The sequence below is a fragment of the Lepus europaeus genome, chromosome 3 (assembly GCF_033115175.1).
Source record: "Lepus europaeus isolate LE1 chromosome 3, mLepTim1.pri, whole genome shotgun sequence".
NCBI classification, from domain to species: Eukaryota; Metazoa; Chordata; class Mammalia; order Lagomorpha; family Leporidae; genus Lepus; species Lepus europaeus.
This window is the reverse complement of record NC_084829.1, coordinates 87,134,900-87,159,946: the sequence shown is the minus strand read 5'-3', so window position 1 is coordinate 87,159,946 and position 25,047 is coordinate 87,134,900. Positions and strand designations below refer to the sequence as shown.

General features: G+C 46.4%; 1 protein-coding gene across 1 annotated transcript in view; it reads left to right on the top strand.

The window, feature by feature from the left end:
* The window catches only part of BACH2 (BTB domain and CNC homolog 2), a 381,025-nt gene that overhangs the window by 81,693 nt on the left and 274,285 nt on the right, over positions 1-25,047 (top strand). Inside the window, exon 2 of the mRNA XM_062187613.1 lies at positions 10,431-10,528. The gene's annotated coding sequence lies outside the window, so the exon portion shown is untranslated. The remainder of the gene's footprint in view (positions 1-10,430; positions 10,529-25,047) is intronic.

Genomic DNA, 25,047 nt, shown 5'->3' with positions numbered 1-25,047 from the left:
ACTGCCCTGCCTTCTAATTCTGGTTTAGAAGCTCACCGTCTCCTTCATGAACTGCATATTCGGGTACTTCTGGGATTGAACTAAAGGGTGCAAAGTGATGTTTTGTGGCTGTCCATTCATTTGAAGTGAAAATCCTAAATGAGGTTAAGTTTTCCAAGATGCAGGCAAGAGTATTTTAAGGAGAACGTTCCCCTCCCCCCCCCCCCCAGCGCACACACACACACACTCACTCACACACCACACACACTTTCTCTCTCTATCACACACACACACACACACACACACACACCCTTCCCTAAAGACTTGGCTGGAGCTCTGCTCTGCACCACAGCCCCTCTCTCTTGGAATTCTGGCCTTGGCAATGGAACCACTCAAGGCTGCCTGAGAGCGACTTTCCCAGAGCTGTTCAGGAGGAAGTTGGCCCACTGTCTGAGCCTAGGGATGTTGACATTAGCAGAAAGGAAACTTCTCATCAGGGACCGGAGCAGAGCGCCCTGGCCCCAGAAAGAGGGAAAGGCAGCAGCAAGAGGTTCTTTCTTCAGAGCACGGCCGCCATCCTCCCCAGCCTGGTGGCTCTGGTCTCAGGAACTCTGGTTAGCAAGGAATGTGGAGCTTTCCACAGGCTAAGGCAGGCATAAATTTCCTCTGTTTGTTTTGTGAGGACTAGTGTCGACTGCCGTAATGAGATCAGAGCAGACCCCAGGGACGCGGCCTCCAGGTCGGCTGCCAGAGCGTGCTCGCTGGCTGTTCCTTTGGCTGGCATTGAAAATGCAGCCACTCCCTGCAGATCGTGGCTGTGATGTGGTGAGGTGGTTATGCCCTTGTTTCGCTTCTTGCTGTCTCTGCCTCTTTCATTTTACTCAGGCATCAGCATGCAGGCCTCCACTGCGAGATCATGGAAAAGCTAGCTAGCGTGAGGCAGGCTCCTTTGCATAGCCATAGTCGCGGGCAGAAAGTGAGGCCTGGAGGCTGGCTGGTGATCTGTTCCCGGGGCTACAGCCTGGACTGTGGAGGCCCGGGCTGCCATAGCCATCTCGCTCACCTGGTGTCACTCTCGGAGGGTGAGTCACCAGCAGATTGCTTACGCTACAGAGAAAGCATCCTCTGGTTCTAGCCTGAACGGCAGCTGAGTGGCCACACATATGACCTACATATGACAGAATGGAGTTCAGGAACTCCGCACTGGACATTCCTGGCAGGTCGTATAGGCTGAGTTGATGCTGTCTCGCCCACTTCCGAACCACCCCCACCCCCAGCTCGCCCACAGAATATCCTAAGGGATGCTGGATAAAATAGAAAATCCCTTTAAGAAACTACTAACTTGAATTTCAGGAAGGAGAATTTCCAGGTGCTGGTGACCACGATGCCACTGGCCTGCGAGGGTTTTAGTCCTTACTGTGGGCTGCAGGATCTGGGAGCTGCATTGTTCGTACTCCACACAGGAACTATTTAGAAAAGGGAGCAAGAAGGATTTCCACCCCCCACCCCTGAGTCAGTCCGTGGCTTTGAGTGTGTTGTTTAGGGCTTCCGGGGAGGGGAATGGAAACCCAGGGTTGCACCATTTGAGCAGCCGTGGGCTCACTATCTGCATGGGGAGGGGACCTCAGCCACCTGGTTACAGAGTCCGAGTCAAGTGCATTGACAGTCCCAGGCCCCTGTGGAAGCAAACACTGGATCCCTGTGGCATCCACGAACAACCCAGCACACAGAACTCCCTGGGAAAGAGTAAGCCACACTCCGGAGAAGCTGGTAATGACAAGTACAGGGTCTGAGCCCCCAGAAAACAGGGGTTACCAGGGAATCCCAGAGATCGCCTTCCTCCGCAGCCTGATGTGCCCAGTACAGCTTTCTTCTGGGGATTAAGGAAGATCTCCTCCCAGAGGACCATGGCCATGCACCCAGTCTGGCTCACTCAGCAGGCGGTTTCACTCCTAAGCACTAGCCCCCTCCCACCCCCCACCCCCCCATCAAGGTCACACAGCTCATCCTCAAGGTGGGAATATTTAAATTCCTTAAGTGGAAACCTGGCATCGGAGAGCAATGATCCCATTGAGCTGCTTTCTTGAAGGAGATGCCTTCCAAGTGCTTGCCCTTGGCCTTGACTGCTCCCTTTCGGCTGGGGCATCTGAAGGAACCCACTAGTCTGTGTGTTGAGTTATTTTTGCTTCCCAGCAAATCACAGGGAGAAGGAAGCTAAAGTTACTTGCAGAGTTCTGGGGAGTCTTCTAGCATCAAACCATAGAAACCTGGGGAAGTCAGGCAGGGCTGGTGAGCCTTGGTCCTAGCTGAACACAATTCAGCCTTCTCCATCCAGAATGACCGAATGGATTGGGAGTTGTCCAGGAGTTCAGACGGCTGCCGAAGGCATCCTTTGCAATGTCATGCACCACTGGCAAACATGCCCTCTGGGTGCTAAAATTAAAGCATGATTCTTTATTTATCAACAGGGTGATGGAATCTCTTGTGTTTAATTTTTTCTTCTGAGGCATGCAAAGAGTGAAGTTCCCAGTGATACACAAATAGTGCCCCACTGACCTAAGAGTGATGACTTGCTTCCCAAGGGCCAACCCAGCCATGTTTTATTTTTAATTTGGACTTAACCTTTTCATTTGATCTCAGAGTATTGTGGTCACATGAGAAGTAGATATAGATACTGATCTTAAAGCATGAGGAGAGAATGGGATGAGAGGAAAGAAAGGCATTCCTAAACATAACTAAATGCAGTATGTTGAGCACGTGTTGTATGTAAGGCAGTGGGGAGGTGCTGGGTGTGTGGGTCCTATCACGAAACAGATTCTTTCCTCCTTGAAATGGGGGGTGACGGAGGGTAAACACCTCCCTGCAGCGTAAGCAGGGTGAGGTGCTGAATGGGGATGGGGAAGAAGAGGGAAGACCCCATGTTCTCTGAGCACTGTCAAGTTCTTTTCTGCACCTTACTCCTTTAAGCCTAGCAGGAATCTCCAGAGCTACTCCTCATTTTTGGTGATGAAGGAGACAGGGTAGGTAACTTGGAGAACTGCATCCCAGGAGATGAGAGACGATGCTCAGACTGCCTTGCTCCCTGAGCTCTGCCTCAGCCACTCTTCCCTCTGGGTTTCCCGGGGAAGCCACAAGGGTCACAGCTGTGGAGGGGCCAGGAGGAAGGTTGGGAGCTTCCACTCTCAGGGCTTGTAAGAAACAGAGAATCTGCTGTCAGGAAGTAGATGCAAACCAGCCCAGCAGATCCCACCCTACAGGATGTTCGAAGCATGAGGATCAGTCTCCAGCACTAAAAAAGCAGACCATTTTGTGTCGTCTCTTAGTTTTCCACTCTCCCTGCGTGTCTGAAACTCCGGCCTCGCGTGCCGGCTCTGACTTTGCTGGGCCTGGGCTGAGTGGTGGCTCCCCCATTCTCAATTCCTCACTGTCTTCTCGGGCCTGACCACTCGGTCATCTCCTCTTTGCATGGCATATGACACCTGGTTTAGATACTCACCCAGGCAAGGCGTTGGGGCCTGGGTCAGGTCACCTTTTGCAGGCTCTTCTTTATGGTGTCTTTAAACTAAGATGGTCCTAACTGGCTTGGAGACTCAGACTGACCTTTGTTGGTGTTAGTTCTGCCTCCACGTGTCAGCTCCTCTGACTTAACCATTCAGCTAAGGGAAACCCCTAGGACGTGTGCCAGAAGTGGTTCTACGGAGCAGTGCACACTACCCTGGCCCTCCTGGCCTTTTCTGGCCTTTCACCTCCCCGTCTGGCTTTCAGACTGATGATTGTTTTCAAGATACCACAAGGGTGTGTCAAGCAAGTTCATGGAAAATTGTATTAAAACCTGTTAATTTTTGTGTGAGCATTTGAAAAATCTGTTCATAATTTTATTCATAGTGCATGTTTTCCATGATCTTTTGGAAGACCCTTCACAACAGCATGTCTCTATAATTTACAGTCCTCTTGTCTATTCTTTACCACAGTTTCCTACTGAACCATAGCTCATATGCTAGTTAAAATTTCCAGATATTATTTTGTTAAGATTTTTTTATTTATTTGAGAGGCAGAGTTACAGAGAGAGGGAGAGACAGAGAGAGAAAGGCCTTCCATCCTCTGGTTTACTCCCCCAAATGGCTGCAGTGGCCGGAGCTGGGCTGATCCAAAGCCAAAAGCCAGGAGCTTCTGGGTCTCCCACATGGGTGCAGGGGCCCAAGCACTTGGGCCATCTTTCACTGCTTTCCCAGGGCATAGCAGAGAGCTGGATAGGAAGAGGAGCAGCTGGGAGATGAACTGAAGCCCATATGGGATGCCGGCGCCACAGGCAGAGGCTTCACCTAACTACGCCACAGTGCCAACCTCATAAACATTACTTTTCAAATTACCTAAAATTACCTCTCCTTGGGGAAGAAAGCCTTTGGTGGTGGTTGCTGGGAGGATGCCCTCACCCTTCTGGCCTAGGATGCACATCTTCCTCAGTATGTATGCTGTGATGCCAGCACCCAGGGACCAACACAGATGGTGCATGTCATCCAGTCTCTTGGGGTAGAACCATGTTGTGGCATGTTAGCTGCCTCTGTGTGAGTATGCGGGGTGAGGGGGCAGGGCACTGAGGTCTCAAAGAAACAGAACCACACATCTGTGGTTGCCTTGAGGATGGAGAAGGACATGCAAGATGACCTCCTTGGGTTGCTCTGCCTCTCCACTAAGAAAGAAAGGGACAAGCCAGGCAGGTGGGAGGGGTGTGTGTGTGTGAATGTTGTGTGTGGAGGGGGCAGTGGTCTGTTTGTTCCTTGGCTTGAGAGCCTTTATTCCCAGCACCGTCCCCTTATTGGGGAAGGACTGGACTTGGTATAATAAAATGGCCTGGTATTTACCCAGTCTTGGGTAGGCATTCTCACTGAAGGTTGTCAGGACTTCACTTCAAACACACAAGAATGACTCCAACCCAGAGAAATGGAGAGGAGGAAATTAGAGATGCTTCTCGTACCTGTCCAGTCATCTGATTCTGCACGCTCTGAAGTCCTAGCCTTTCGAGCACTTCTGTAGACTCCTGCCTCTGCTTTCTCTCCCAACCCTGTTGATCCATTGATCACTTCATGTATCAGTTTGGGGCATCTTACAAAAGGCTGCTGGGGTAAACATCTGGGAAGCAGGTGAGGGAGTGGAGAGAAAAGCCCAAGTCGTCATTCCCATTCTGTGTTGGCTCTATGAACTGCACTCTCAAGGACCAGGACACCACACACTTGAGCTGCTTTCCAGTCGGCTTGTGCTATTCTCACCAGACTTCAGTATCTCGTTAGCAGTGATCCAAGTAAAATAGGCTGCTCCCTGTGGCAGGTGGAGGCCGCTAGTAGATAAACAGTCGTGAAGCAAGTAGGCCTGGTCTTCCCTTTGCTCCAGCTCCCACCTGCTGACACGGGAAAGTGTATAAGCCTAGAGAAGCCATTGGCTGCACAGTTGCCACCAGGAGCCAGAGTCTCCAGATCTCTTCTGTAGTGAGGAGGCAGCTAGTGAGGAGCATCCATAACACCACACCCGTCTCTGGACGTCTGTTTTTGGGTGCCCTTCATATTCCCCTTTCTTTATAGCTTTCACCTTTTCATTTCTCTCTTCTCTTCTACTTACCCTGTCTACACTGTCCTGCTTACTCACACTTCTCACCCTGAAAGTTGTAGATAAAAGATCTCCAGCCTTTTAGAAAGGAAAGAAAAAACGTTTTGGTGCTCCAGTGCAGGGCTATCTTTTTGTAAAATGTCAACAAAGGGAAAAATAAACTATGGGTCTGGATGGTCACTTGAGTAAAAGATGGTTATTATCCACAATGTTATTGTTAAAAGCCTTTTACCTCTTGGTTGGTTTGCTTCTATTTTCCATATTATAAATTTTGTACCAAAATGTTCAATATTTATATTATTTGAATTTTGCTCTTGCATGGCCAAATAATTAGCAGATTTTAAATAAATACATATGTCATTTCCAATAAACTTAAAAACTGTCAAAAAATATGAAAGTTGAATTACATTTCAGTAACCTTTTAGGAACTCGAGGTTGGCTGTAAGCTTTGTTGTCTTCTGGAACCAATTCTATTAGGGTCAGCTGGGTGGATGGCACAGCTTAGCTCAAGGGACCAGCCTCCTCAAGACACCCTTTAATGGGCTCTGTACTTTCCTTTTCTTCAGTCCTGGAAGAACCCAGGTTTGTGAAAGATTATAAGAAAACTTTGAAAAATAGAATAAAAAAGAAGACACCCTTTATTCTACTGTGGTGACCCAGGTTTCCCCCTTAATGCCTTGCATTGGAGATGCAGTCTCCTTGGTTAAGCTGTAGATTTCTGGAAGCTTCTTCGTAAATTGAAGTTTGCAGAGCGAACAGGCTGCATTTCAAAGGAGGAAGGGCTTCTAGAACAAGGCCAGTCATTTTGGTTACTCCATAGAAGCAAATCAGTTTTTAAAACTGCCACCTCTTCTCTAAGGTGGTCTTTGAGGTGTGTGTCTATGGGTGTGTTGTTTGGAGGTAGTGGTGGTATTTTTAGATGTGACCTTTGTGTCAATGCTTTAATTCCATAGTGTCTTGAAATAAAGTCACTTCTAGCCAAGAATCTACTGGTTGGTAGGGTATAACCAAGACTTTTACCTTTCTGTAACTGGTTTCCTAATTGGAAGAACTTCCACTGATATTGATACTAGTACTGGATGAGAATGTCACTATAAAAATGTATTATATGGGGCTGGCGTTTGTCCTATGGCGTTTGCCACATATCTTCGGGCCAGTGCTGTGGCGCAGTAAGTTAAGCCCCCGCCTGTGATGCCAGCATCCCATACAGTCAGTGGTTCGTCTCGGGGCTGCTCCTCTTCCAATCCAGCTCTCTGCTTATGGCCTGGGAAAGTACTGAAAGATGGCCCAGGTCCTTGGCCCCTGGCTCCAACATAGGAGACTTGGAGGAGGCTCCTGGTTCCTGGCTCCTGGCTTTTGGATGGGCCCAGCTCTGGCCGTTGGTGGCCATTAACTCTGCCTCTCAAATAAGTGAATAAATCTTTTTTTTTTTTTTGCTTATTTTTTTATTTTTTGACAGGCAGAGTAGACAGAGAGAGAGACAGAGAGAAAGATCTTCCTTTGCCGTTGGTTCACCCTCCAATGGCCCCCGAGGACGGCGCGCTGCGGCCAGCACACCGTGCTGATCCGAAGGCAGGAGCCAGGTGCTTCCTCCTGGTCTCCCATGGGGTGCAGGGCCCAAGCACTTGGGCCATCCTCCACTGCCTTCCCGGGCCATAGCAGAGAGCTGGCCTGGAAGAGAGGCAACCAGGACAGAATCCGGCGCCCCTACCGGGACTAGAACCTGGTGTGCCGGCGCCACAAGGTGGAGGATTAGCCTATTGAGCCGTGGCACCGGCTGAATAAATCTTTAAAAAAAAAAAAAAAAAAGATGCCACATCTCACATCAGAGTGCCTGGGTTCCATTCCTGGCCCTGGCTCCTGACTCCAGCTTCCTGCTAATACAGGCCCTGGGGGGCAGCAATGATGGCCCAAGAAAAAGGTTTCTTGCCCTCTACGTGGGAGACCTGGATTGAATTTCCAGCTTCTGACATCAACCTGACCCAGTCCCAACTGTTGTAGGCATTTAGGGAATGAGTGAGAAGGTGGGAGCTCTGTCTCAAATAAAAGAAAAAATTTGATGCATTGTACAATTCTCAGTACTATACAGTTGTATGATATTCTTAATATTTTTAAAAAGATTGACATCCCTGGCACTGAAAGATTCTCCTTTTTTATTTTTTTTATTTTTTGTAAAAAAGTCTGCAGTGATTATCAACAGTGTTTTTAAGATCCTACATTCACAGTCTTTATTACCTTGGGCTCTGAATGTGAGCATAAAGGAAAAAAAATCCATTCATAATATTTAAGAACTTTCTACGTGACTGCTATTTCCCCCAAAGAGTTTTTGTTCTGGCTTGGTTGTAGAATGATATATGTGAACTGGGCGGCAGGGAGGGATCCATAATTAGTACAGATTCTGTACTCAAGACCTGGGGACTGTGACATGATTGGAGCTGGGTGGGTTTCCTCAGGGAAATGATGTCCAAGAATCTTGTCTGTTCGTTATTCTCTTCCTGTGTCCACCTTTCCTGTGCTGATAGCAGTGTGTACATTTGAAGGGAACTGTGATATTAGGCATCCGTGCAAGGCATTGGGATGGACTTCCTAGTTGAGTGCTAGCCTGTTCTTTTTTAATGGCTTGGAACACGCAAGAATATTTAAAAAGAAGCAACACCTATGGAGTTCTACTTTCAAACTCGGAAAACTTACCAGCATCTGCTTCTGGAAATTCAGAAGAGTAAAAATCGTGCATTTTTTTTCGATCACTTTAAGATAGATTAGCGCTAGATACTAAATGTTCTTAATTCTGAAGCTGTGCTCACTCAGGCACCATAGGTTTTTGGATGCGTTCATGCTACAAACTTGGCATTCGAGGGTCTGTCCAGGTTGTACATCATTGTTAAAATTATGTTCTTGCTATGACTGAGTGCAGTGTTTTCTTTGGAATTTGTATTTCAAATACCCAGGGAATAATTTGCAGTTTCCTCTCCTTAACTTCTGATTTATAAAAGGAGCTTAGGGGCCAGAGTTGTGGCATAGCAAGTTATGGCCACCTACAATGCCAGCATTCCATATGGACACTGGTTCAAGTCTTGGCTGTTCTGTTTGGGATCTAATGGCCTGAGAAAAGCAGCAGAAGATGGCCCAACTATTTGGACCCCTGCACCCATGTGGGAGACCCAACTGAAGCTCCAGGCTCCTGACTTCTTTGTTGCAACCATATGGGGAGTGAACCAGCGAACAAAAGAGCTCTGTCTCTGTCTCTGTTTCTGTCTCTCTCTCTAACTCTGCCTTTCAAAGAAAGAAATAAATATTTTTTAAAAGGAGCTTAAACTATGATACTGTATGTGTAATAGTTTATCTTTTTTCTTCTTATTTTCACTTTTTTATGCTTATTTATTTTTTAGAAGATTTATGTATTTATTTGAAAAATTAACAGAGGAGAGGCAGAGACAGAGACAGAGAGAGAGAGGGAGAGAGATCTTCCATTTGCTGGTTCATTTCCCAAATGGCCACAACAGCCAGGGCTGAGCCAGGCCAGAGCCAGAACAGGGACCCAAGCACTTAGGCTATGCTCTGCTGCTTTCCTAGGCACCTTAGCAGGAAGTTGGGTCAGAAGTGGCACAGCCAAGACTTCAACTGGTACCCATATGGAGTGCTGGCACTGCAGACGGTAGCTGTACCTGCTGTGCCACAGTGCCGGCCCCAGAGTTTATTTTTTTTAAATATACAGTGCATCATCATTTACTTAGCAAAGAAGGGTGTTACTGTGGGTAATACAGTCTTGAACTTCTCCAGTGGACAATGGGTGATTCCTAGGAACTGCAGGTGGTCATGGTGAGCTGTTGGATATGAGTGTCTTTTTCTTTTTCTATTTAACCTATGTTTATAGAAGCGTATGTTTCTGTTTAACCTATACTACAAAGAATTTGTGGGAAAATGAAATAAGTTAATTTTGATGCAGAAATTTTTAAATGCAGACATAGATTTTTTTAATAATAAACATTTGTGGATATTTTAGGAATCATATTCTGATTTACTAATATTATATTTTAATTTAAAAAGAATACTTTTTTAACTTTTGAAAACACTGAAATTGCACATAAACCTCCAACTCTGTTCTTCACGAGAAGGTTCAGACACATACATCCTTCATTGATGCAACCTGAAAAAATAGTACATGAAACAGGTGACTTTAAAGGAACCTTACAGTGTTTTGTTCTTCCTCTCAAACCTACCCATAGACATATTTCAAAGGAAAAGTCTCCAAATCTATTTAGGTGGTTGAAGATCTTTTCTTTCTACTTTTTCCCTTAAGATTTGACAAATTAAGAACCTTGGAGCTGTATAATAATTTGCTTTATTTTAAAACATAATAAGGTAAAACAAAGGACCTTATGTAAAGAAGCAATAACATGGATATAAACACGGACCCTTATTCTGTGTTGAGTGCAGTTGGATCGTTTGGCCAAGCGAGCAGTTATTGAAGAAATGAGTGCTCTTGTCCTTGTGTATCTGAGGTCACTTTAAGCCTATAATATCTAGCCCTTTCTTGGTCACTGGCATGCCAAACGTTTGTGGCCCCATGACTTCTGATTTGAGTATCTGCACTTGTACTGTCCAGTATGGTAGCCACTAACCACCTGTGACTCTAAATGTAATTAAAAGTACAGAACATCACAAAATTGAGCCGTCAGGTGCACTAGCTGCATTTCAGGGGCCCACTAGCCACATGTGACTGACTAGTGGCTGCTGTGTGAGACAGCACAGACATGATCATTGCCACATGGTGGGAAGTTCCACGGGACAGAGGGCGGCTCCAGGCCTTCCTGAGCGCCGGCTGATTGATTTCTTTGTTGTGTTCACAGTGCACCTGTCTGCTCCAGGAAGAGAGGAGAACCTTCCAGAGCTGACTCACACTGTGACATGCCTGATCCCTTGCTCCCACTCCTGCAGCATGAACAAGGTAAGAAGTGCAAAAAGGAATCAGCACTTTGGATGTTCTTTACGAGAGACCATGATTTTCTGGCGTGCATGATGTCGTTTTATGGCGCTAGGTGGTTGCTTCTCCTGCTAGGAGCATTCCAGAGGCTGGGGAGTTGTGTGGCCCCTGGCGAGCAGTGCTTCAGGCAAGGACACTGGAGCTGGTGGCCGCTGTATGGTTGTACAGTCCTCTGGAGATGTCATTTATGTTTGCCAAAGACCCCTGTACAGCTGAAATACAGGTTGCATGAATATTGGGATAGTGAAGGTCTGGGATCAGACTTCCTGTGATTAAAAACCAGCTCTTCCGGATACCAGCATAAGTGATCTTTGCAAGTAGTGTAACCTCTTGGTGTCTTCGTGTTCTCATCTGTAAATTGCTGATAGTGAAGGTAGCAGCTACCTCTCAGGGTTGGTGCAAGGATAAAATGAGTTAATACTTGAACCGGTGCTTGGTATAGTATGTTCATACGACAGGCACTTTAAAAATATTTGCTGTTACTTTTTTTTTTTTAATGTTGGCACCACTGTCCTTTAGACACAGTTGCAAGAGCATTGGGAGTGTCTGACTTTTTCATGTATTCCTTGATTGACGTGGCGAGTATCATTGGGCGGCCAGCTGGGCACTTTGGGGGACAAAGGATGCGTGAGGCTGGAGTCATGCCTTCAGAGTGTGACAGATTATTTGGGGAGCACCTTGGCCATGTTCCAGTGAGGTACACTGGGAGCCAAGAAGGAATGTCCAGCTCTGAGGATCTGGGAAGGACAGCATGGAGGAGGTGACATTTTAGGTTGGTAGTTTCCTGGACAGAGAAGGTAGCACAGGACACTCCAAGTAAAGGAAATAGCCCGTGTTTAGACACAAAAGTATATGAGAAAGTGTGGCCTGTTTAAAAACAACAGAGAGGTTATTATGGCTGGAAGATTTCTCAGCCTTGACACCTAACATTTAAACCATGGAATTCTTCCTAGTGAGAGACTTCAGCATTGTAGGACTCTTCGTTTTATCTCCTTTCCCTGAACTGGTCATGATAACCACGCTGTTGTCCAATGTCTGCTGTCTCATGATATTGTCCAGTGTCCCTTGGGGACACACCTCCTGTGCTAGTGGAAGATGGCCAGAACAGAGCCCAGAGAAGGAGGCCAGGGCGGGATCCTGCAAGCCACTAAAACTTTCAGACAAGGGAGAGACATTTCCAGAAGCCTGCAAAAGCACGTGCATTACTGCCTTGTCTGTGGGTTGTGGTAGAGACGCCCAGCACTTTTAGGAGATCTTGAAAAGCAATAGACGTCAGATAGTCCCTCCAATTTGTTGTGATCCTTTTACCGAGGATCCTTTTCAGAGGTGGTTTTCTGGGTTTTGTTGTTGTTGTTGGTCTTTCATTTGTTTGGCCTTCTCAAGGGTGCAAAGGCCACGGGATCCTTCAGTGCCTGGAGGATGCTGGAAGCCCCCTCAGTGTACCTCTCCCTAGACTGAAGCTTTGCAGAAGGCTGTGGCTACTTCACCCTCTCTGAAGAGACTAGGAAAGAAAAAAAATCCACCAAGCAGTTGTTTCCAAGAGGTTTTCATCTTGCTGGGCCAAGCCAAAGAGAAGGCCCCCTCCAGACGCCCCGATTTAAATATCTACCTCGAGCAGTCTTTGGGAAGTAAGCTTGGCTTCGAGGAAGGCGGGCAGCTCTTCTGCTGCAGGCTCATGCGTGGAGGGGTGGAGGGAGGAGATCCATTTTAGCACACCGTGGCTTCTGTTAGTTACAGCTTGGTGTGCTGAAAAGCTGAACCAGCCCTTGGGAAGCCGCGGATGAGCACACACAGTTTGCTTTGCCCCAAGTTTCTCCAGGGCAACTCAAGACCTGATGTCATGGGTTGGCTCTCAGCACACAGCTGGGAACCAGACTCCTAGGATGCTTTAAGTGTCTCAGTAGGTGTGTCTGTCACTCGGGAAGTGACGTTCTGCCTGAGTGATCCAGTGAGTGCCTTATATTATTTCCAGCGAGAGCAGTGATTAAGCGTGTGTCACCTTCGTAGGTCAGCATTTTTCTTCGGGTTTTCTTGGCTTAAGACAAAGAATAAATCATTCTGTGGGGAGGAAACAGCCCTTCTCAGCACAAATAAACTAGAGAATCATCTCATCCATGAGGGTGTGTACGTTTGAACTTGGAAGCGTTGCTGCAGCTGTCACTGATGTTCTAAGATTGTTCCTAGAAAGTTGGAGGGTTGACTTGTGCCTGTTCCTCTTCTTTGGACACACACTATAATACCCTCTTTCCTTGGGAAACCCCAGTCAGCTGATGGGACATCTCAGTTAAGGGGGTGTCAGGAGGTAGGGAGACAGTGTCAGTCTAGGGGCCTTATTATTCCTGGGAAGCATCGGGGCAAGGCTGATCATAGTCTGGCTCTACCTTCTGTCCTTTGGGTCCTTGAGGGGAAGCACAAGAGTGACCTCGGTGGCACAGAAGGGTTGCTGGTGTGTCTCAGGGATTTAATGGGAATAATTCGACAACCAGTGGACTGCTGTCCACCATGTATGGCCTTCCTTTCTTAAAAATTTTTTAAAATGATAATTTTTTTGTTTACTTGAAAGGTAGAGTAATTGAAAGAGAGAGAGAGAGAGAGGGAGGGAGGGAGGGAGGGAGGGAGGGAGGGAGGCTGGGCCGAGCAGAAACCAGGAGCCAAGAACTCCATCGGGGTGGCAGGAACCCAAGTATTTAGTCCGTCATCCGCTGCCCGCCAGGTGCATCAGCAGGGAGCTGGACTGGAAGTTGAGGCAGGACTCCATCCCAACCATTCTGATGGGAGATGCAGGCGTCCTAAGTGGTGCCTTAACCTGCTGCACCATCGCACCTACCCCAGTTTCTTAGGTTCTTGCGCTCCTCTCTGGGCCAGAGTCTGAGGAAACACCCGGAAGGGCTGTGGTTCTGGCCCTCACGTATCTAGCATGTTGGTGTGTTAGTGGTGATGGAGAGGAGAAACAGAGCCCGTTCCTGGGCACCAGGATCATGATGAACTTGCTGCATGGGACAGGGTACATGGAACATGTCCATTTGAGACCTACCTGGTAGGGTTTATACAGAGAAGATACCCTTCTTCCCTTTAATGTCATAAGCAAGCTTTAATGACTACACATCCTGAATCTTAGATGCTGAAGAAATTAGGGGGCACACATTTTCCCAGGGTTCCCTTTTTCCCTGCTTTTTGCAGACTTGAAGACCATATTTCCAACTTTGAAATGCGCTTCAGTTTTGCTTGTTCATTTTGTTTTAGAGACAGACAGACAGGAAGCTTTAAAACTGGTTTGCTTCCCAAATACCCACAGCAGCCAAGTCTGAGCCAGGCCCAAACCAGGAGCCACGAACTCAGTCAAGTTGAGTGGCACAAACCCAATTACTTGAGCTATCAGCATCGCCTCCTAGGGTCTGCATTCGCAAGAAGCTGAAATCGGGGGCCAGCGCCGAGTACTGAACCTAGGTACTCTGATGAGGGGCGTCGGCGCCTTGTTAACCACTGGGCCAGGTACCCATCCCTCTTCAGATCTTTCTGTAGAGTTCACTTTCCAATCTCTGTATGTATCAAAAACTTGATACTTAGGATTTAACTTAGACCTTTTGTTGAAAGCTCTCATCCTCCATCCTCTCTACTCTCTTGATATACAAATTATAGGTAATGGATTATACATTGTTGCTCATCAGAACAGAACAGAATTGATTATTCTGTTAGTCTTCACAATGACCACCTCACACACACACACACACACACACCCAGTGAAAGAGAATGTTCTTGAGAACTGCTCCTTCCTTGTTGTGTTCACGTAAAGCCAGACCTGGTTTTTCTTGCATTGGACACATGCCATAGCAGCTAATGAAGTAAGAGGAGAGCCTCTTATCGCCCGTAGTTGGCGGATGCCACTGTTCTGCTTAATTCACTGCCCAAAAGAAGTCTTTCTCTGCGTATTTTCCATTACCCAGCACTCCAGGCTGCTGTGCCAGATTTGAGGCAGTTGTGCATTTACACTCAGACCAAGATCTCGGAAGTCCACTGAAAGGTAAAACTGAAATTTAGTTTCTGCTGTCTTGAGAGTGTTTCTTCCTTTGCAGGTCCTTAATACAAAAGCAGCGAAAGCCGGTGATACTACCCCATACCCCACATGTCCATGGCTGTTGTTGATAAGCCCTCAGCGCCTCTTATCAACTACGCCCTGTGTGCCATGCACTGGGTCTGCAATAAATACATCAACGACTAAACACAGGCCTCTGCTGGCTGACACAGCCATTGTTTCTTAAAAAAAGGCTTCATGTATAAACTTTCATTTCTTTTGAAAGAGAGAGACAGATAAACACACAGAGAGGTCTTCCATGCACTCAGTCACATTCCAAATTCCCTTTATTGCCAGAGCTGAAGGCAGGCTGAAGCCAGGAGCCCAGAATCTGCTCTGGGTGTCTCATGTGGGCAGCAGGAACCCAAGCACCCGAGCCGTGATCTGCCTCCCAGGGTGCATTAGCAGGAAACTGCATGGGAAGCAGAGTGTTTGGACTCGAGCCAGGCATTCTGGTAATGGGGTGCAGGTACCCCAAAGGGTAACATAACCTCTGAGCCAGGGGCACTGCAGAGGCTTCCATTCTGATAAAGGTGAGGACAGTCAATCATGTCTAGAGGTTTACTATTTAGGCATAAATGCAATGTCTGATTTTTTCCACTTTAAACCTCTTCCGCTGGAAGAGCAAAGTAACAGAGCTGCCAGAAGCAGTATAAGGAATTAATAAGTAACAAACATACGCGATCTCTCGCCTCTCCTTGCTGGAATACCTTCAGTGGTTTTACCCTATGTCCAGACTATTTTTTAAAAGCCGTGACTGCAATTTTTCTGAAGGCAGCAGCCACATCCTCCTTGTGGGGCAAACTTTGAAGAGCTGTGGTACAGTGGAAGAAAATACAAATAAAAATAAGTGATCTTGGAACAAGGAAGGCTGCATTACTTTCTTTTTTTTTTTTTTTTGTTTTAAAAAAAGATTTATTTATGTTGTTTGAAAGGCAAAGTCGCAGAGAGAGAGACAGAGAGAGAGAGACAGACAGAGAGAGAAAGAAGTCTTCCATCCGATGGTTCACTCCCCAGTAGGCTTGCAATGGCCAGAGCTGTGCTGAACTGAAGCCAGGAGCCAGGGCTGCTTCTGGGTCTCCCATGTGGGTGCAGGGTCCCAAGTACTTGGACCATCTTCTACTGATTTCCCAGAGTGCTGGATCATAAATTGAGCAGCTGGGACTCGAACTGGTACCCATATGTCATGCTAGCACCACAGGTGGTGTCTTTACCCACTTATACCACAGCGCTGGCCCCAGGCTGTATTAATTTCTAGTGGCAGAAATTGTAAAGGAGGAAAATGTATTTAACTATGTAAAACTTCAAAATTTCTTTCCACCAAACAACATTCTAAAAGACAAAAGACATGGGGGCTACATATGTGACATTAAGTTAACTTAGTAATTCGTTATTAAGAAGTCTTACAAATTAATAAGATAAAGATGGTTATACTAATAGAAAATGAGCAAAAAACAGAAAGGCCAATAAAGAAAGAGAAATTATCAATAAATAACATATAAGAAAATTTTTAACCTTGACAGTAATCAATGAAATGTAAATTAAAATGAGATGGTATTTTTCTACCTATACAGTTGTCATAGATTTGTACAAATTTACTCAATGTGGAAATTGGAAATATCTGGCTATCTCCTACACAGTGGAAGAACACATTTCTCAAGGGGACTTTATGTGGATTAAAGCCCAAAAATTGCACGTACCTTTGACCCAGAAATTCCATTTGTAGAATGTTACAGAACATTGCAATGAGAATAGGCACTTGGTGTGTGTAGCAGTTAAGATACCATTTGGATTTCCTACTCCCCGTATCAGAGTGCCTGGGTTCCGGTCCTAGCTCCACTTCCAATTCCAGCTTCCTGATGTTGTTCACCCTAGGAGGCAGCAGGTGATGGCTCCAGTCCTTGGGTCCCTGCCACCCACATGGGAGATCAAATATAGTTCTGGGCTGCTGGCTTTGGCCTTGACTGCTGCTGGCATTTGGGGAGTGAACCAGTCAATGGAAGATCTCCCTATGCCTAGTCTCTCTCTCTGTCTCTCTCTGCCTCTATTTAAATTAAAAAAAAGAAAATCAAAGTGCCATGAATGTGTGTAAACATTTAGCCAAGATATTCACCTCAATATTTTTTGTAGTAGTAATTTCCCAAAGGTAGTAACTGTGGCACAGGCAGCCAGAAAAATGCCCAGGAGGGTGGAGGATCACTTAATGACATGGAATTATGTCCTAGACAAGTGGAGAAGGCACCAGGTTACATAACAATGTGTGCAGTTCGAGCACGATTTCATTTTCAAAGAAAGTACATAGAAATCCTCAATGCAAACATTGCACATGTGCATTAATTTGCTAAGAATATTATCTTCTTTAGCAATTGTGTTTCATTCTACAAAGAATATTTTTCAATAAAAGGTTTTTCAAAAAAAGTTTTCAATAAATTGAAGTCAGGTAGGACTTCCCTCTCTATTTAAAATATGTATGATCCAGACTGAGAGGATATTGCCAGACAGTTGATGGTGGTTTTCTCAGCAACATGTGTGTATCTTTTTAAAATATATTGCTTTGTGTTTTCAACTTTCTACAATAAGTGTTTGTGTATTTCATTGATAATCATGAAAAATTTTTTAAATGAATACTCTTAACTGTTTTTAAATGAATACTCTTAACTGTTTCGCATTTGTGGTGTAACAGAGTGAAAATACTTAGCAGACAGAAAACAGAGAGGGAGTGACTGGTCAAGTCAGCCATTTGAACTTGGCAGTCATTCTGATCACTTGTTCCAGGGAAGGGGCATTGTAACGCACGAAAGGTTTGGGAGTAGCAGTACATTGGAAAGTGCAGGGGCAAAAGCTTTGCCCTTTGATGCAGTGGCTCAGACATTTTAAGAACACTACATCCTCTTACTGAGAATTCCATCATTTCCTGGCTTACCTGTTCAGAGTTACTGCTGATGAGTTGAGTTAGACCAGCGATTCTCAGGCTGTGGCTTGGGGATCTTTGGGTGGATGCCTTTCAGTGTGCCCACCCACAAGATCAAAGCTGTTTTCGTGTTGATGCTAAGGTAGCCCTTGTCCTGTTCCCTCTCTCCCTCCCTCCCTTTCATACAGTACAGAGTTCCAGGAGGTTCTGTGACATGCAGTGACGTCATCCCTGCCTCAGCCCTTGGCATGCATGCTTGTGCTTTTATGTTCCAAAAGTTTCTTAGCTTTAATCTCTAATGTGGTAAGCGTTGGTACGAATGACACAGAAAAACAAAAAGTTGTTAGGGTCTGTGATCATTGTGAGCCTGAAAAGGGACCAGGAGACAAGAACTAGACCATGCACCTGCCCTGTATGTGGCAGGACTTAGCTCTAGCAAGCAGGGGGACCCTGGGCCCTGAGCACTGCGTGTCCCTGGTCACTGGAGCACTTGTGTTCTCAACATCTACATCCCTAAGGAAGAAGTGCCCTTAGCCCTTCTAAAAATGACATTTTACAGAATTTGGGAGGCTAAAAGGAACACAAGGCCAGTGTGCACCTGTGCTACATGTTAACCAAGTCCTGTTAAATGCGGGGTCTGTGGAAATGGTGAAGTTAGACTCCCAGGCTCTTTCTCCATTTGCATGATGGTGGGGAACTCAGTGAAGTTCAGGAAGAGATAGCAGGATTACTGTTTCCTTCTGAGAAGTATTGGAATGCATGTTTCTTTTTTTCTTTTTCTTTTTGACAGGCAGAGTGGACAGTGAGAAAGAGAGAGAGAGACAGAAAGGTCTTCCTTTGCCGTTGGTTCACCCTCCAATGGCCGCTGCGGCTGGCGCGCTGCGACCGGCGAAGGCAGGAGCCAGGTGCTTCTCCTGGTCTCCCATCGGGTGCGGGGCCCAAGCACTTGGGCCATCCTCCACTGCACTCCCTGGCCACAGCAGAGAGCTGGCCTGGAAGAGGGGCAACCGGGATAGAATCCGGAGCCCCAACTGGGACTAGAACCCTGTGTGCCGGCGCTGCAAGGCAGAGGATTAACCTATTGAGCCAAGGCGCCAGCCCGGATTGCATGCTTAAAGTACAGCTGACTGGCTGGCGCCGTGGCTTAACAGGCTAATCCTCCGCCTTGCAGCGCCGGCACACAGGGTTCTAGTCCCAGTTGGGGCTCCGGATTCTATCCCAGTTGCCTCTCTTCCAGGCCAGCTCTCTGCTATGGCCCGGGAGTGCAGTGGAGGATGGCCCAAGTCCTTGGGCCCTGCACCCCATGGGAGACCAGGAGAAGCACCTGGCTCCTGGCTTCGGATCGGCATGATGCGCCGGCCACGGTGGCCATTGCAGGGTGAAAAACGGCAAAAAGGAAGACCTTTCTGTCTGTCTCTCTCTCTCACTATCCACTCTGCCTGTCAAAGAAAAAAAAAATACAGCTGACCATGTAATCTAGTAGATGGTGGATTTGCCGTGAATGAGGGAGTAAGGGGAGGGAGGAGAGAGAGAGAGACAGAGAATATGAATATCGGTTGATTTTCTCCCCAATGCCAGAAGAACCAGGGCTAGGCTGGGCTGAAGCTGGGAGCCAGAACACAACCCTGGTGTCGCCTGTGGGTGGCGGGAACTCAGTTGCTTGAGCCATCACCGGTGCCTCAAGGGTCTGCATTAACAGGAAGCTGGAGTCAGAAGTCAGAGCTGGAGACCAGACCCAGGCACACGAGTGCAGAATGCAGGCAGTGTAACCAGTAGGCTAAATGCCCGTTCTAGAGAAAGCAAACTTAAGAGAATTAACAGAATATGTCTATCTTTGCAAAATGAATGCATGCATATAACTGTTTATAAGTAATATATATATATATAATCTGTTTCATAGTATTGCTTCCTGTGTTGTATAGAATTATCTCTTCACACAAGCGCCTCAACAGTAGAGCAACATTGATAACTGATGCTTCACTCCCGGAGCTTCTCCTCCTTTCTACTTAGCCAGAAACACATCCTCTGCATCTCAGAGCAGCGCGTGGTGGAGCAGTCGGCCGTGGCTGCTTGTCTGAGGGGCAGCCATCCTGGTCCAGGGTGTTTGTTACACATCTGAACCTCTCTGTAGAGAGAATTTGAGCCTCCAGTGGATCATCCTGCTGGAGCAACTCAAAGTGAGTGCCAGGCCTCAGACTCCGGGCTCCGTGCATTGTCTCATGGCAGTGCCTTGGAGTGCAGGTGTCACGTGGCCTGGCTTAACAGCTCCCATCCAAGTCAGAACAGATGAAGGAGAGTCAGACAGGTAGGTGGTAAATTAAGGATTCAGAGTAGAAAAGCTGAACTCCTCCAGCCCATTGGAGGAGAAGAGGTGTGTTTTGACATGACAGTCAATCCTAGGGTTTCCAGTCCTTCAGGCCCTATTGTGGATCATGATCAGGTCTTTGAAAGGTCCTGGTTGTCCTGCTTCCGATCCTGCTCCCTGCTGATTTCGCTTGGGAAATGAACTGCAGATGGTGGAGACGACAGTTCAAGTGCTTGGGTCCTGCCACTCATGTGAGACACCCAGATGGAGTTCCAGGCTCCTGGCATCAGCCTGGCCTTTCCCTGGCCTTTGTGGCCATTTGGGGAGTGAACCAGTGGATGGATGACCTCTCTCCGTCTCTGTCTCTCTCTCTCCCTCACTCCCCATGTCTCTGTAACTCTGCCTTTCAAATAAGTAAAATGGAAGGAAGGAAGGGAGGGAGAAAAAACGAGTACAACTCCTGAGAATCAAACAGATCTGACTGGAAGGAAGGAGGATGTTTGAGCCCCGGCTTTTTAGTGGCACTTTCACATAGGAAGATACTAAGCAAAAGTCCATGAAAAATGGAACTGAGGGGCTAGCGTTGTGGCATAGCAGGTAAAGCCACCAACAACAATGCTGGCATCCCATGTCGGTGCCCGTTCAAGTTCTGGCTACTCCACTTCCATTCCAGCTCCCTGCTAATGCTCCCGGGAAAGCAGCAAAAAATGGCCCAAGTGCTTGGGCCCCTGCACCCACGTGGGAGACCCAGAAGAAGCTCCTGGTTCCTAGCTTTGGCCTTGCCCAGCTCTGGCTGTTGTGGCCATCTGGGAAGTGAACCAGCAGGTGGAAGAGCTATCTATCGTCTCTGTCTCCCCGCCGCCCCCTATAACTCTGAATTTCAAATAAAAATAAATAAGCCTTAAAAAAAGAAAAAAAGAAAATGGAACCAAAAGATGGGTTTAGTTTGGTGCAAAAAGAAACAGAAATGCATGCATAGTTTTTTCACGGTGCTCATTTTCCGTGAACTTTATGGAGATGCTCTCATATCTTGGTGTGCTCAGTTTTGGGATGTTGTTCACCCTTAGTGCTGGAGGATTCAAGAAGGGGTGTTTAGGGTTTTCTTGAGTGAAGCAGCCATTTCTTTCTCTGTTCTCCCTGAATGGAAATGCTGCCTGCGCCAACCTTCATGCCAGGCTTTAATTGGATGTTGGCGGCACTGGCAGGTTCTCCTTCCGCATGGCCATATTGAACTGAGGCCACGCAGCCCTGCAGCACAAGGAGAGAGGCCCGTCGGCTCCCTGATGTGCGCAGCGGCCTCCTTTGAGGCTGCGGGTTGCTGGGTCCCTGGAACAAAGAGGTGGGCGGGCACTGGCCTTTCTGAATCAGGCAGAGGAATGAATGCTCTGTCTTCCTTGTCCCAGCTCTCAACTCTGCCCCCTTCCTTGGGATCCCTGGGCCTTAATGGGTACAATGAAGACACATCCTCTTTAGTTACTCTGTTATTGGAAACAGGATTATTTAGTTACTTTGTTGCTCTGTGGCTTGTCCATCCTTAGGATATTTAAACAGTCCACTTGATTGGTCTAGTCTTGCAGATGTGTCCTCTCAAATGGCGGGATTGCTGTGTGTGAAAGGAAGTGTATAGTGGAGAGCTTGCTTCCAATCCAGTTTATTCATGGAGTAGTACTTTAGGTTGGCTTTTATCTCCCTTTTAGTGATATAGAGGCTTTGTAAGCACACAGCCGTTTGCTGGTTTTCTTTCCAGCTTTTTATTATCTTTTGTCTCCGTAAAAGAAGCTGTTTTCTGTAAGATGTTTCCAGAGAATATTGTGCTTTTGAATATACTTTTGCATCATTGGCTTCCTTTTTAAGAACCTCTCACTGTGTACTAAAATGATTACATGTGCTGGACGAGATAGACAAGGCGACATGCCCATTTAGAGGATTTAACACACATCATTTGCAGAAAGTCGTCAGTTATTGTTCAGAAGACATATATTTCGAGTCTCTCAGAAATGATGATGTTTACAATTCAATGAAAACATTTGGATTTGATTCATCACAGTTTTTAATGTTCCTCTGGTTTATTTGGCTTTCTTTCTTCCTTTTTTTATGGCATATACTTTTATAACTTCTTACCACCCTTCGACTTTATTCAAGTGGTATTATCCTGAGAGGCTCGTCTCAATGAGATATAAATATAAGCAGTTAATTAAGATAACCAAACTCAGCCCAAGAGGTACAGTGTCATCGCGTGTGGCGCTGATCAAGAAGCACCTGTTCATTAGAACAGAAAGAAAACTGCAGTGCGCTACGAAAAAGTATGGGGTGAAATTCCCAATGTCTGCGTCTCTTGTTGTGTCTTGACTCCTGCCTATAAACAAATTGCTGTGACAGTGCTAGGCTGGGATTATTGCGTTTTGGAAGAGGTCTGGTTGCAGCTAAAAATAGACCTGTGTATTGAAGATCAGAAAAGGAATATTAAACAATTGAAATTTTGTGAAAGACTGATGCTGTTTCATTGTAATAATTTCCCCAAAGGCACATTAGTAATGCTGCTAAATACAGACTTTAATAGACTTTAATAATGTGTGTTTTAGAGGCCTGATACACAAAGGGATAATGTATAAAACATTCATTATGGAAAATTGCTACCTTTTTATTTAATAAGAAATCTGTTGAAACAAAATCATTGCACTGCCTATGGCATTGTGTTCCTGGGTATTAGCAGGCTGAAAAATAATTGCCACCTTCCTTTTCATTGGTTTTCACCTGTTCTAATCAAGTTGCAATCATATGTGCTCATTTGTCCCGTGAAGGGAAGTTGGAGTTTTCTTTTTCTTTTTTTTTTTAAGTACACACGTTGAATGGACCCTTGTTCATGTTATGACTCAGCCTCATTACCTATCCCGGGCAAGTTGCTGAACATCAAACTCTCATGCTTATTTGCCAGCTGAGAATTGTTGTAGCTCGAGGCAAGGTAATGATAGGAATAAGTTAAATGTTAACACGGTGCGGGCTCCACCTAATAGACACTCAGCAAATGCTTCCTATTATGGTTCTTTTCTGCATCTGCTTCTCTTCGTACTGTTTGTTTGTGCGGGTAACTGTCGTGGGGGAGCCGAAGGAGGTCGAGAGTGGGAAAAAAGCAATTAAAAAAGCAGCCTTGGTAAGCAGCTCTGTCGCCAAGCCTTGCATTGGATTTCAATGCGATTTTAATGCGCTGCTGCTGAGAGCCATGCTGTTGCAAAGGAGAGAAGAGTAGGAAGCAGATGCTCGCAGAAGAACAGTGGGGGCATTTATCTCTTTTAATGAGATAACATCATTAGAGTGAGGAAGTGCCGGGAATCGATACTTGAAATGGACTGGCGTTACCGTCCCAGAGTGCGCCGATTGTTGCGCCTCCCGGCCTTGGAATCCGCTGAATCACGCATTCTCTCTTATCTGTTATTGGAGCCACACTGGTTTTGATCTGGCAGAGTAGATCCACACCTTAGGGATCTCCAGAGGAGCAGAAAAACGGACTAATTGGATAAATGAGAAAAAATCCAAGGTGATTTATAAGCTGCCCTGTAATCAAGGAACCTCAGAGAGCAGGAGGTTGGGCCGCGTTTTCCCTTTGACTTCTGTAAATGGCTGCACATCCTGACTGCGCTCCCCCGGCACCCTCTCTCCTCACTCTGTCTGCTTCTTGGTGTAATGTCAGAAACACTAATCATGTCAGACGGTGACACTGACAGGCCTGACATTCACAACAAAGAGACAAGGGAAGAGAGGAAGAGACTGGGGAGCAGGGAGGCGAGAGAAAGCAGCAGGGGAAGGATTTGCTTTATTGCACGTAAAATCCAGAGCTGTGCACAACCACCAACATGCTGGCCATATCACATCCCAGGAAAACCAGGGAGGGTGCAAGGTGACTTCGGATGGGTTCAGATTGAGCTGGGGAGACTGTGTGCCACCCTTCCCCCCGCCCTTCTTTTTAGATTTCTGTGTGTAGCCTGTATTAGAATTATTGTGCCTCTGATTTCTTGCTGTCAAAGAAGAAAAAAAATGGCATTGAAATATTTCCTCCCCCCTCCCCCCACCTCCATTTTTCCCTTTGAAACAAAGCAAAGTTCAATGCAGATCTTTGCAGGAGGTGCGTGCGCTCTGAGGTTTTCCAGAGCAGCCCCCCCCCCCCCCCATGTTTGAATCAAACAATAGCCACTTCAGGAACAGAGTCCTCAGGCGAGGGATGTTTTTGACCATGAGGGAGCTGAATGGGCTTTGCTCAGTGTCATCTTGGGGCCGCCTTAACCCGTGACCTCCCCAGCACCTGCTCCTGGCTGCTCCATGCAGGAAATGCTGATGTTAAGCAATCCCTATTAGCCTCCTGTGGGTCCCAGGGCCCTTGCAGTCCATGTCAGAGACACTCTCCATTTGGAATCGTCTGGGGCGTGGCCTCCAGGCTTGTCCTGGCTCCGTCACGCCCTGAGAGCCGGCCGCCGCAGCTCACACATGTGTTTTGAATCCAGATGCTGTGATCTGGATTGAGCCCGGAGCTTAGGGTGAATCATGCTAGCTTCTCCCTAAACAGGAGAATCCAGCTGCCAGCTCAGCTTTTGAGGGATTGTGAACTACAGCGTGGTCTTAGCTAGGATATCTGCCCTTTGACGTTTTCTCAAGCGAGGGAAAAAGAATCTAAAAGTGGAAATGGGAACATTTATTCTGTGTGAGCTACCCTGTCCTAAAGGGAGTGTGTGTTGTTTTCTGTGCATGTTTGAGTACAGGAAATGTTAGGTCCATGGTAACTGTTTTTTTCAGATTGATTAAAAATAATATTGAGAACTTAGATAAGAGCCGGACTTCATTTTATGGTATTCTCATCCTGCAGTAACTTTACATACTCGGGCAACTTGAAAGAAAGGCTTCTCTGAATTTGGAAAAAAAAGAAAAATGAAGTGAGTTATGTAGCACAGTTTAAACTATACAGAGCAACCTTGGCATTGTGGTTTATTCAGAATTCTTGAGGAAATTCTATTTTCCTGATAGAAGAGAGTCAGTTCATACCATGGAGAGGATTGGGGGAATCCTCCAGTCATCCTCAGATACTTTCCTGTGAGCTCACATTTGTTTCAAAGTGTCTTTTTCACTCACAATTTTACATGGACACCACATTGTTCTTGGACATATGTCCGTGTTTGTTTTCCTGTAAATAACTTAAAATTTCTTAG